At 35.8% G+C, this 13,040-nt stretch overlaps 2 long non-coding RNA genes across 13 annotated transcripts in view; one reads left to right on the top strand and one right to left on the bottom strand.

The window, feature by feature from the left end:
• LOC101715281 (uncharacterized) overlaps nt 1–12,041 on the bottom strand; it is a 54,195-nt gene extending 42,154 nt beyond the window's left edge. For 2 of the 8 annotated variants that reach the window (XR_015444638.1, XR_015444637.1), the window contains exons 1-2: nt 11,944–12,023; nt 867–910 (exon numbers count right to left, since the gene is read on the bottom strand). This is a non-coding gene — a long non-coding RNA (uncharacterized LOC101715281). Of the gene's footprint in view, nt 1–866; nt 911–11,943 lie in introns of all 8 variants that reach the window. The other 6 variants (XR_015444643.1, XR_015444641.1, XR_015444640.1 and 3 more) reach the window with 6 other exon arrangements.
• The window catches only part of LOC110344792 (uncharacterized), a 630,580-nt gene that overhangs the window by 169,066 nt on the left and 448,474 nt on the right, over nt 1–13,040 (top strand). The window lies entirely within an intron of this gene.

Below are 13,040 nucleotides of genomic sequence, written 5' to 3'. Positions count from 1 at the left end.
TGGGAGTTACCAAGAGTTTGCGGCTCATACTCTTCACCTAGGTTCTGCCTGTGAACAGCTGGAATCAGACTCACTGTGTGTGCTTGGCACAAATGTGAGTAACTTGAGTATTTTTTTTTTTTTTTTAGTAATTTGCCTTTGTACCTTTGTAATTGTCTGTTGCTGACTCTTCCCTTGAAACAACTCAAGTTCTATTTTTCTTTTGTGTACACCTTGAGTGCAAATAGAAACTGGAATTTTTTTCATGACCACCAGAATAGAAAGATACAGCAGGTGTATACATCCATCCTAATAAACCCTCAAAGTTGCAAAACTTAACCCAAAACTTTTATTATTGATTGGTGGCTTTCTTGCCCTTATATCAAAACCTATTTTGTGATGTGATGTAACTTGTTTTCTCTTAAAAGCATTGTTCATATAAAACTTTTAGTTACAAATGTAAGTTGTAAAGCATTTGCATTTAGTTATGCTCTTGTTTTGTTTGTCAAGAAGTGGTAAAAGGAGGACCCAGGTGAAAGATACCCTAATAACTCTTCTTACATAAAAAATAGAAGATTTATAAAAATAGTTAAGTTTTACTAACACATCTGACTTCTAAAAATATAGATGATGTGAGTAATAACAATTACTAATGCAAAATTGCTATGTACTACTAATTACTCATATAATTTTATGTGTATTATCTCTTTGACAGGTAATATTTTCCTAATTTTGGAGATGTAAAAAAGAAAACACTATAAAAAGACAAATAAAAATTATGAATATTCGTTTTGCTAAATCATACTCTGTGCTAGAGAATCTCCTTTAATGGAGGAGTTGTGTGGGGCTTTATTTTTATTAATATAAGCTTTGTATAACTTCCTTACCTTTAGACCTTTAGTTGACTTTATGTATCAGTCAGGATTTTTTTCTGTAGGCAGTGAGAGAAAAACACAGATTTAACACATCTATATGAAATTTTTATTCTTTATATGACTAAAATTTTCAGCATAATGCAAGCTCAGATACAGATCCTTCCAAGACTTAGATGATGCCATCAAGACATAAGTCTAGGTATGTCTCAGCTGTTCTCATTCTCAAGCTCTACTCATTGATAAGCAGTTTCAATTCTAAATGCCCCCATCTTCAAGCTCTATCAAAAAGAAAGTTCTCTAAAACCTTTGAATAAAAGTCTTAGGCCTAACAAATGCAATAACTAAAGACCCGGGATGGAATGTATTTATTGGATACCATATGTCTGTGTCATATGCTATTTTCTGAACCACTCAATTAAACACATATAATAAGAGTGAATTATAACTGTTTACCAGTAGAAAACTGGAAAATTCATACTGGGGGGAAGGAGAGATTGCTGGAGGTGTGTCCTAGTTACTTTTCTCACTGCTGAGACAAAATACCCAACACATAGAGTTAAAGGAGGAAAGGTTTATTTCAGCTCACAGTTTGTAGGTGGTTTCAGTCCATAGCCAACTGGCTCCATGGCAGGGTGGCACAACAGAGGGGCATGGCAGAGGGGAAACAGTCAATGATGGGCAGAAGACACCAAGCAATGAGGCCAAAGCCTCTCCCTTTTATCCCTTCCAGAGTATCTGGCTTTTGGGTGGTTCCACCCACACCCAGGGTAGGCCTTCCCATTATCAGCACCCAGCATTATAGTTAGTCAGTGGACTAATTTAGTAATCAAAAAACCTTAATCCCACCACAGAATTTAATTCCAGCATCACACACCCTAGAACCAGTCATCTCTGAGTACATGAGGCTTCAGGGGAACATTTGATAGAAGCTGTAATAAAGTGATTCTGAGCCTAAATAAGTGTTGATGTCCATCATTCCCCATTTCTAAAATGACGGAATGATAACCACACCACAGAGTTGTAAGAAACCAGTGAGCTAATGTATGCGATGTAGAAGTAAAAGCAGCAGCACCTAATTCATTGGCTTCTGTTTCCTTTTTTTCTTTCTCCTTTTCCTTTCTTTGTCTCCTATTGACCTTAATTTTTATTTGCTTTTAATTTTTTCATCTTTTATCATTATCATAATCATCATATGTACACAAATTATTTGTCAGGAGTTTTGGCCTATGATGAGAACTAAACAAATGATGGTGATGTTGTCTTTCTTCCTGGAGAAGTCAATCCTTTCAAAAGGAATTGAGTGGTACAAACATGGTGCTAGCTTAGAGTGTAATTCCTTAAGGTATGGGTTTCAAAAGATGCGTCCTGACTATGGATTATTCTAAAAAATACTGAGCATTGTACTGCTGGATATGGAGAACATGTGATCACCTATGGAATCCAAGTTTTAAAGTTAGCAGTTACTTCCTCTTATGATAAAGTCACCTTGTTTTCAAGTGACACCCAGATAAAAATGATCCACTGCCCCTTATAAACTGTCTTCTAGAAAAAGAGATGAACCTCAACATACCACACATTTTTGTTAAGCTTTCATCACACTTTAGCATGAAAATTATACATTTTGTGACATAGCAAAATGTTGAAGGACTATCCTTTTCTCCGTCTTTTTCTCTGATTGCATATAAGCCATGCGTTATTGCCAGTGCCTCAAATTCTGTGATTGAATTGTGAATGCTAGAATTCACAACTTCTTCATCACTGCAATGTAACAAATATATTAATATGTATCTAGTAAAAATATATATATAAAAAATATATCTAGTGGTTAAATATAGTTACCACTTTCTCTAAACGTTAAAGCTTGCCACATAGTTCATTTGAAATTGATAAGAATACTGTGATGCCTGCTTTGTTTTCCTGAATTTGCAAAATAAATTTCCAGGAAAGGAATTGACTTGTCCAAGATGAATCAATTGCAGTTCCCAAGACAAATGAATAAAGCCACAGAAGGATGGAATTGATGACATTACATCAACTCATTCTTCCCATGTATCTTAGTTACTATTCTCATTGCTGAGACAAAATACTCAACACCCAAAGTTAAAGGAGGAAAGGTTTATTGTAGCTCACAGTTTGCAGAACTTTCAGTCTATAGTCAGTTGAGCACCAAGAGTGGCAATGGCAGAGGGGCATCACAGAGAAGAAACAGTTCATAGCAAAGCAGGGCAGGCAGAAAGCAGCAAGTGAAGAAAATTAGTAGTAGCAGCAGCAGCAGTGTGCCTCTTCCTTTTATCCCCACCAGACTACCTGCCTTTTGGGTGGTACCACCCACACTCAGGTCAGACCTTCCCATTATCCACACCCAGAACCATGCTAAACCAATCAGTGGACTAATTTAGCAATCATGCACACTTAGTCACAGCAACACACACTTAAATCCCAGTATTACACACCCTAGATCCAGTCACCTCTGAAAAGCCACACTTAGGACTACATGAGGCTTTTGGGGACATCTAAATACAAGCCATAACATCATGGTAGTCAGGGAGTGGGTTGAAGTCACAATTCCAGAAAAATGTGGACAGTAGCCAAAGGAAGAGTTTCATCCATTCCCATTAAAACCTCTCAAGATAGCTAAACTACATTTTTATTTTCTTCTCAAAACACTACTTACATCTTCATTTGGAGTGTTACTTGTTCAGAGATTAAATAATCTTCTGGTTACATTTGTGGAATATTTAAATCTTTCACTAAAAGTTTTAAATTTAAGATTCTGTGAATTTTAAATAGTGGAGATTTTTTGTTTGTTTTATTTGGTGAGTGGAATCTTGAAAAAAATTTACTGCTTTCCTTGCATATGTTTCCATCTTTTTCATTTTAAAAATTTTATTAGTACATGTTTGTAGTACATGAAGTTTACATTCATCTGAGTGAATAGGTATATATACATAACATATCTTCATTCTGTTTTAATCCCCTTCTGCTCCCAACCTCCCTCTCTCCCTTCCTCCATCTCTAAATCCTCTTTCCTAGTTTTCATTATTATTATTATTAATTATTATTATTATTGTTAGAGTTTATGATTATGGCATTCTTTTAACAACAAGTTTATGTTTCCTTCTTTACCCATGGTTCACTAACTACTTTGAACACAAATATCGCATTGCCTTTTTTGCTAAGTTTTGAACATCTGTGTCCTGCCTTCCAAATTGGATTAGGAATCATGAGAAAGCAGCATGTTCCAGGCTTGATTCTATTCTCATTGCTAAACCCAGAACCTTGTATAAAGGTCTTTTTTCTTTCACTTGCAACAAATGTTGAAAATAATAATAGTGACCATGTATTGAATTTCAGGTCTGTGTGTTGCATTGAAATGAGCTTTTTGGTCACTTTGATATGTAGTTATCAAAAAAACCCACATTCATGGGGCTGAGGAAGTAGTTAGGTGGTACAGTGTTTGCTTTGTATGCATGGGTGAGACCTTAGGTTCAGTTCCACCACCAGGAAAGGAACTGAGTGGGAGAGGGGGAAGGGAAGGAGGAGGAGTGGGAGACTGGAGGGGAAAAATAAAAATAATGCCATTATTAGTATCTCCCAAAGAAGTAAGGACTGACAGGTATTGAGATACTTATCCAAGGTAGAAAACAGATCTCTAAACCATTTCCTTATTAATCTCCAAATACTGTGAATATACTTAACTGTGAAATATCAAAGCCTTCGAATATCTTTCTTCACAGTGGGAAAGTTACATTTAAAAAACATTTCTGCTCTGAAGGGTGTGAGATTTGTGCATCAGAACACATTCTGAGGCTCGTACTGAACCTCTCAGTATCAGGCCTTTTCTCTGAACTGCTTTAAGAGTCTCAGCACATCAGTATTATTGCATTTACTTTGTCAACTGTTGGGTATCTGCTAGACTGTGAACAAATAATGAGATTATATTATGTTGTGTTTGTGTTTTTCCCCCTCAATTTTTACTCCAGTACCAGACATATTCTAGCAGGAACTGAATAGATGATACTTGTATGTATAAATAATAAAATGAATCAATCAAAAATCCATTTATCATTAAATGCATCGGTAAAATAAGTTAGATGGTGCTACAGAAATTTGTCTGGAGAACACTATCTCATCCAGTTCGGGTGAATAATAGCAAATAGTGCCTTTTCTGGACTGTCAGTACTTTGGGGCTTTGTAGAATGTGGTATAAAATTCTCGTAAGGGCTGATGGCCATGACACTGCTAGCACTGCCATGCCAGTGTCCCTTGGCTTACATTTTTTTCCCCATTAAGTTTATTGGTACATTTTAGGTATAAAATACAGTTACATTCATCATTGGGATCTTGTACCATTACATGACTATCTTGGTTCTTATTTTTCCCCTTCCCCATCCTCCCTTCACCCCCTCCACCCTTTCCCTATTTGTAAAGAATTTTTTTCCATTATTTTCCTTTTCTCATATTTTTTCTTTTCTTTCCTTTCCCCTACCCCTCCCACTTCCCCTGCTCCTTTACAACTTTTCTCCCTATTACACGATATCAATTATACATTTTTAAAATTACAATATCAAGATCTAGGAGACATTACCACAGATTTTACAGAATTTAAAAGGATATAGAAAGCATACTACAAAAATTATTTTTGAAATAAATTTGACTTCTAAGAAGTACCTTGGAAGACAAATTAATGAAACTAACTCTGGAGGAAATATAAAATTTGAATAGCACCTATTAAAGAAAGTATATTCCTAGCTTGAAAACCTACCTATATGACAACAACAGGCTCATATACATTTTAACTGATAAATTATATCAAACAATTAAAGCAGAAAAAAGAAGGAACACTTCTCCCCTCATTTTAGGAACTCAACATTGTGCTAATCCTAAAACTGGATAAAGATAATAGAAAAAAGTATGAACATAGATAGAAATTTGTTTAACAAAACAAACTATTAGAAGTCAGATCTGGCAGTATATAGAAAGAGGTTTTATTATAGGAATGGCAGTGCTGGTTCAGCATTGGAAGATCCACCCCCAAAAGTCATCATTTTAACAGAGGAAATGAAAAAGCCATAGGATCCTGTCACTAGTTGGAGAAAAAGTATTGGACTAAATTCTACAGCTGTTCATGGTAAAAGCTATCAGGAGACTAGAAGTAACAGAACAGAACCTTCTTAATAGATCAAAGACATGTACTCCATACTTCCAGCAAAAATGCCTTATATGAATGGAGAAGATCCAATGCTTTCTCCCTAAGGTGGGGAACAAGGGCAGGTATGCCTACTCTTCATCTGTCCATTAAACTTGGAAACATAGGCCCATACCAAAATAGTCTGGCAATAAAAAGAAACAAATAGCATAGGACTGGCAAGGTAGAAGTAAAATCTTTATATGTAGATGAAATGATCATTTACAGAGAAAATACAAAGAAATCTCTAGGAGCCCCCAGAACTTGTATTGGAATTTAGCAGGATTAGAAAACACAAGGTAGATATAAAAATTCAGGTCTATGTATACTTGCTATAAATGAAGAATTGGATATTGAAATTTAAAAGTTATGTAGGAGTACAAAGGACCTAGAAAAGTACAAAGAAAAATAAAAATAAAAAGAAACAGTGTTGGATGACGTTTTGTACCTAATTTTAAGACTTCTCCTAAAACTACAGTAATCAAGGCAGTGTTGGTATAAGGAAAGACATACAGATCATTGGAATAAAACAGAGAATGTAGAAATAGAACCACATGTATATGGTCCACTGAGTTTTGAAAGATTATTTAACATTAACATTTTATAGAACATAAACTTAATTCAAGAGCAGAGGAAAAGATAGTGTTTTCAGCAAATGGCACTGGAACACCTGGTATCCATATATAAAAAATTAACCTCAACCCTTTATTTCCATACATAAAAATAACTTGAAAGTAACTATGAACCTAAATATGAAAAACTAAAACTATAAAACTTTGAGAAGAAATTATAAGGCAAAATGTTTATGAATTTAGGGTAGGTAAGAATTTCCTAGGATATAAAAAACATGATGTATAAAAAAAATTTGATAAATGAGATTCCATCAAAATTTAGAACTTTAAATAACATTGTTAAGAAAATGAAAAGTAGCCCTTAAACAGACCATATTTATAATGCATGTTAACGTATGACCAGAATATATAAAGAACTCTTAGAGCTCATTAATAGACAACCCAATTAAAAAGTAGACAAAAGAAGATGATAAATAGCCAGTACAGCACAAGAAAAGGTGTGCAACACTAGAATTGGAAAAATATTAATCAGTACAATAACAGGATTGAATTGTACACTCATTAATGAGATGAAGTTACAAGTTTTAAAAGAACAAATATCAGCTTAGGTGTGAACCAGTTAGAACTTTCTAATGCTGCTAATGTGAATGTAAAATGATAAAACCATTTTGGAAAACAATATACAAATTTTTTGTATTACTGTTAAGAACCAACAGTCCTATTCTTAAGTTTTTACTTGAGAGGAATGAACACACGTGTTCACAATAGATTTGTATATACAAGTTGAGTATCCCTTATCTGAACTTCTTGAGACCGGAGTGTTTCAGATTTTCGTTTGAAAGCCACTTGATCTGCAAAGAGGATAGCTACTCCTGCTTTTTTTTTTTCGGGTTCCTGTCACATGGAGTATTGTTTTCCACCCTTTAACTTTCAGTCTATGAGTTTCCTTTTGAATTAAGTGTGTTTCTTGTATGCAGCATATTGTTGGATCTTGCTTCTTGATCCATTCTGCCAGTCTATTTCTTTTGATTGGTGAATTTAGACCATTAACATTGATGGTTATAACTCATACATACTGATTTATCATTGTCATGACTTTTTCTTTTGTTGGATTTTCCCCTTTTGCGATTAATTTCTTGTCTGTCGCGTCAGATGGATTCATTCTGCTGGGCTTCCTGGGGTTGTGATCCTCGTTGTCTTTTCCTAGGATATTGTCTAAAATGTTTTGGAGTTCTGGTTTGTTATTCATGAAGTTCCTAAGGTGCTCTTTGTCATGACAGTATCTTATTTCTCCATCAATTTTGAAAGATAATTTTGCAGGGTACATCAATCTGGGTTGGAGGCTGTTTTCCTTTAGGGCTTGAAATACATCACTCCAAGCTCTTCTTGCCTTGATGGTTTGTGTTGAGAAGTCTGCTGTGCTTCTGATGGGCTTTCCTTTGTATGTGATTTGTTTCTTTTCTCTAACTGCTTGTAGAGTTTTGTTCTACTGTTGTGTTTTTGGAATCTTAACAATTATATGCCTATGTATAGAATTTTTTTTATCAAGGGTAGTTGGAGTCCTGTATGTCTCACTTATCTGTATGTTAAGTTCTTTTCCCCTCCTTGAGAAGTTTTCTGCCATCATTTCTGTGAACAGTCTTTTTATGTCATCTGCACTCTCTCCTCTTTCTTCATTGACTCCAATCAGGCTTATGTTTTTCTTCTTTGCATCATCTAGCAGCTGCTAGATTGATTTCTCATGGTCCCTTACAATTTTAAAGCAATTTTTCTTTTCCTGATCACTAATTGCAATCTTATGTTCTATATCTGAAATTCTGTCCTCACATTGGCTCATTCTGATGTGTAGACTTTCAATGGAGTTTTTAATCTCCTGGAAATCTATTTGCATCTGTTCTACGGATTCCATTTGTTTCCTTTGTTGGGATTCCATCATGTTCCTGAGCTCCTCTCTAGATTTATTAATCATGTCTTGCACTATGGGCACAATCTCTGCTGTTATCTGAGAAATTATTTCTGATTTCATTATTTCCAGATCCTCTTTTGTTGCCAGTTCAAGGAGTCCAGGTGGTCGAGTATCACAGTGTTCCATCTCATTTCCCTCTGAGGTTACTGTAGGTGATCTGGAAGTCTGGTTTTGAGACTTCTTTATGTGTCTTCTCATTTTGATGGGGGGGGGGTTGCTGATGGCACCCACATGGCTCACTTCCTGTGTGCTGGCAGGGGTAGTATGGCTGCCTGGAAGCTTCCTCTTGTGTGCTGGGAGTGGCTCACCACCTGTGTGCTGGCAGGGGTAGTTTGTAGAGGTTTCAGTCCATAATCAGCTGGTTCCAAGGCAGGGTAGCTTGGCAGAGGAGAAACAGTTTATGGTGGCCAGAAGGTAGTAAAGCAACCAGCTGGCTTGCATTTATTAACACCTTATTCCTTATTTATTCAATCTAAAATATAGCCTGATAACAACTATGTGCCTGCATCCTGAGTTTCTATCTTTAGCTCCTTTTTGTCTCTAGAGGAAAATACCTGAGACTGAGTTCTTGATAAATCAGTTGATGTAGCTCATAGTTTTGTGCACTCAAGTGGATGGTGACTGCATCTGCACAGCTCTTGTGATGGCACCACCATGGCAAGAGTTTGGGAGGTCTGCTTGACCTCTCTTGAAAATGATCACAGTAGTGGTCATGCATGCGAGAGCCAGGGGTGAGCCGCAAACCCAGAAGGATGAAAAAGGTGACATGGGGATATGAGAACCAAGAGACTTAGAGGGGCTGGGCTTACTCTTTTTATGACCACCTACCCTCTTAGAGACCTAGCCCACTCCCAAAGAAAGCATTAATCTCTCTCAAAGCTAATTATGACCGGATAACCTCCCACTAGATGCCACCCCTGACTACCTCAGCACTGTCACTTGGAGACCAACCCTTCAGAATATCTATGTCTAGGGACACATTACCTCCAAACCAGCAGTTTTGCTGTTAGCAATTAATAGTTCCATGTGATATGAACAAATGTGAATATATAAATAAGCAACAGATTATCCAGATTTCAAGTTTGTCCACCACTTCTAACACAGGGCTCAAATCCACACCTTCCAAGGATTTATTTAGTAAATTGAACTTAGCTGGAGATGTTCAGATGTGGTAGACACCCTTCCTCAACAAGGGTACGGAACTGGGCAGGTTCTCAGGCTTTCCAAGCCATGTTTTGATGGAGGCATAGCATAACACTTAGAGATCTCTTAAGACTGCTCCATACTCACCTCTGCAGTACAGACTAGGGTGGTGACTTATGGTATTTTTTCTAACCCCATTAAAGTCTTTTATTTCAAATATTTGTGAGGTTTTTTTTTTTTTTTTTTTTTTTTTTTACTTATTCTAGCCTCAAATATCTGAAACATAGTAACTAAAACTATCATCCTGTTAGTGAGTTCTTAATTTCTAATCACTGTTTTTCTCAGCAATAGTAATTTTCATGTATCTGAAAAATCACTGCATAAGTCATTTTACCTATTTTGTTAGCTGGAGCCTTATTTCTTTTTATTAGGGCATTTGTCTCCTTTCCTTCTTTTTCTTTTTTATTCCTAATGGTTCATGTGATGTTTCCATAACCTAATACAATACAGAAGTTGAAAATTTTCACAAAATTTGAACAGTTAGATGTGCTAGTAAGTATGACACAGTCTTCTTTTCATTAAACAATGATGGTAATAGTCTGTGGATTTAGATCAGTGGTTTTGCCGCCTGCTGCATAGATGCAAGGACCCAAGTTCGAATCCCTGGTACCAAAAAAAAAATGATGCTATTAAGTTATTCTCAATATCATATATGTGTAATTGTGTGTAGAATGACATATACTTAGAAAATATTTCTTGATTTTGCATAATGTTAAATATATGTTGCACTACAGTCCTTACACATATGACCTTAAAATAGATATAAAAATAAAAAATAATACTAACCAGCAGTACAAAACAAATAATGTATGCAATTAATATGTTATCTTTGAAATAATGGAACTTATATTTGCCATTATCACTCAACGTAGGTTGACAGATATTCATCCATAAATAGAATGTGACACTGATAGTTCTCACATGCATCTTCTCTCTCTCTCTCTCTCTCTCTCTCTCTCTCTCTGTCTCTCTGTCTCTCTATCTCTCTGTCTCTCTGTCTCTCTTCCCCTCTCCCTCTCCCTTTCCTTGTATAAGGTTAACTGGCAGCTGGCTGCAACTGAAAGAATAGTTTTTATAAATCACTGTCTTTATTAAATTAAAAATATTTGTCCACTTAATCACGAACAGTTCTTAAAAAGTATTGGATACCCTTATATAACTCTGTAGCTACCATTGTGTAATCATAGCCAGACTTTCATCATTAGGGAATTAGCTAAATGTTCATTTGGCTGTACGTCCTGTTTGGTGAACAGAGCAGTCAGACTTTCCGGATGTTGTGATTTCTATCCTTTTGCTGATAGATAGACTTACTGTCCTCATAATTGGTTTATCCCAGTAGATGCTCTCCTCAGAGACCATGCAGTCATGGAAAATATCACCCAATTTCCTTCCAAGAATTGTTGGAAGGTTTAATCAAGAAATGTTTGTGCAGTGCATTTGAGGAGGGAAGTACTCTCCAGTGGCAGAGATAAATGATTATTACTGGAATTAGACTTTACAAAACTCTCTAATCATCATCCAAATGAAATGAAGAGATAGTAGAAAAATCCTAGTCCAAATTATGAAAACACAAAATTTGACCAAAATCTCCAAATATATTTTGCCTTAAATTGGAGAACAAATATCTTCTTCCTTTGATGTTAGTTCCCACTGAGGGACTAGCATTTCAAACAAGTTTCCAGAACAAAAGACAGAGAACATTAAATTTAAGGATTTGACTTCATCTATTCTATGCTTCTACAATTCTAAATTGCCTCTAATTTCCTTCTTTACACATGCAGTGTAGGAATGGTGTTTTTCACAGACTTTGCTTTTCCACTAATTAGTTGATAGAATTAAGTTTGCAATTACCCAACTGAAATATTTTAAGAAAATGTGTCATGTATCGGAAAAATAATTGAAAAGCATAATTTGAAGAGAGACTTTGACCTTGTCTTGTATATCATATTATTTTAGATCCTTGCTGCAAGTGACAGAGGTCTGACTTAGACTGACTTAAGTAGAAGTACAGATTTATTATAATGATACTTAGGTCATTCATGAAACCTCAGAATAAGAATATGGCTGAGCCTGAAGAACCATCAAGCACACAATTAAGCATATTTAGGACTCTGTTTCCATATTCTCTCTTTTCTCTCCATTGGTCAGGGTTAGTCTTACCTTGTGAAAGAATCTTGTGTGCTTCGTTGGTCCTCACGGAAGGAAACCTAGCTGCCAATAATTTCTGCAAGTACTGCACACTTTCCAAAAGAGACTGCCAACCTTGTTTAGTTCCAAAGTTCCTAGGGAGGGAATTATTGATCACCCTAGCTCTAGTTATCTGTAGCATTTATTAGTCAACTTTAGGTAGAAGATGGGCTCCCACTGTAACTAACTTAATGCCAAAATAAGTAAATGAACTGGAGGTCAAAGGGGCAGTCTCCAGAAAAAAGGTACTTGATAAATAGTTCTGTAAGTATCTATCATATACTGTACATCTAAAAGCTCATTTTCTCTTCTTTTGGTATTGGGAATCAAACTCAGGGCCTCACAGTTGCCAGGCAGACACTGTGCTGCTGAGCTACATCCCCAGCCCCTAAAAGCTAATTTTCTAAAAGATTCCACAAATTGCTTACCTAAATATAAAATAGGGAAACAACATAACCAAATAATATTATATTAACTCTTATAAAAATAAATTGACCTAACATAATTCCAAAAATTAATGAAAGATTTAGAGTTTTTAAAATAATCAACTATATGAGACAATTCCACCATACAAAAATAATTTGCCTAAGGCACTTAAGCCTATTCATGGATTGTGTCCTACTCAGCTCATTTATATTTTCAATATTGCATGTATGGAAACCCTGTGTTAGAATTGAAGACAGCACAATATGCAAAACCAGTTTAGTGCCACGGTGAGCATTCTGTGTCAATGAATGATATGCAGTAATGCAGTAAATGCAATGATGGAAGGATCTACAGATTATCAAGAGATTAGGAAGGATGGACACTGGAAATGAGGGATAATCATAAATGGATTCCTGGAGTAGTCAAATCCCAAGCCATACCTTTAAAATGAGCATAAAATAATCAAGTGAAAATATGAAAGGTGAGGTGTGGAGGTGTCAGCAGGGTCAGATGATGGAGGAGTAGAAAACCCAGGTAAAGAACTTGGAATTTTCTGATGTTCCTAAAGAAAGAACATGAAGGTAATGTAATCTGGTTTGCCCAGGACTAGGTCTATTTACTGTTCCCATGAACACAAGACCAAA

The sequence above is a fragment of the Heterocephalus glaber genome, unplaced genomic scaffold (assembly GCF_053883595.1).
Source record: "Heterocephalus glaber isolate CG9 unplaced genomic scaffold, H.glaber_assembly_v1.0 deba00001606, whole genome shotgun sequence".
In the NCBI taxonomy this organism is placed as follows: Eukaryota; Metazoa; Chordata; class Mammalia; order Rodentia; family Bathyergidae; genus Heterocephalus; species Heterocephalus glaber.
This window is presented reverse-complemented; position numbering and strand designations above follow the sequence as displayed.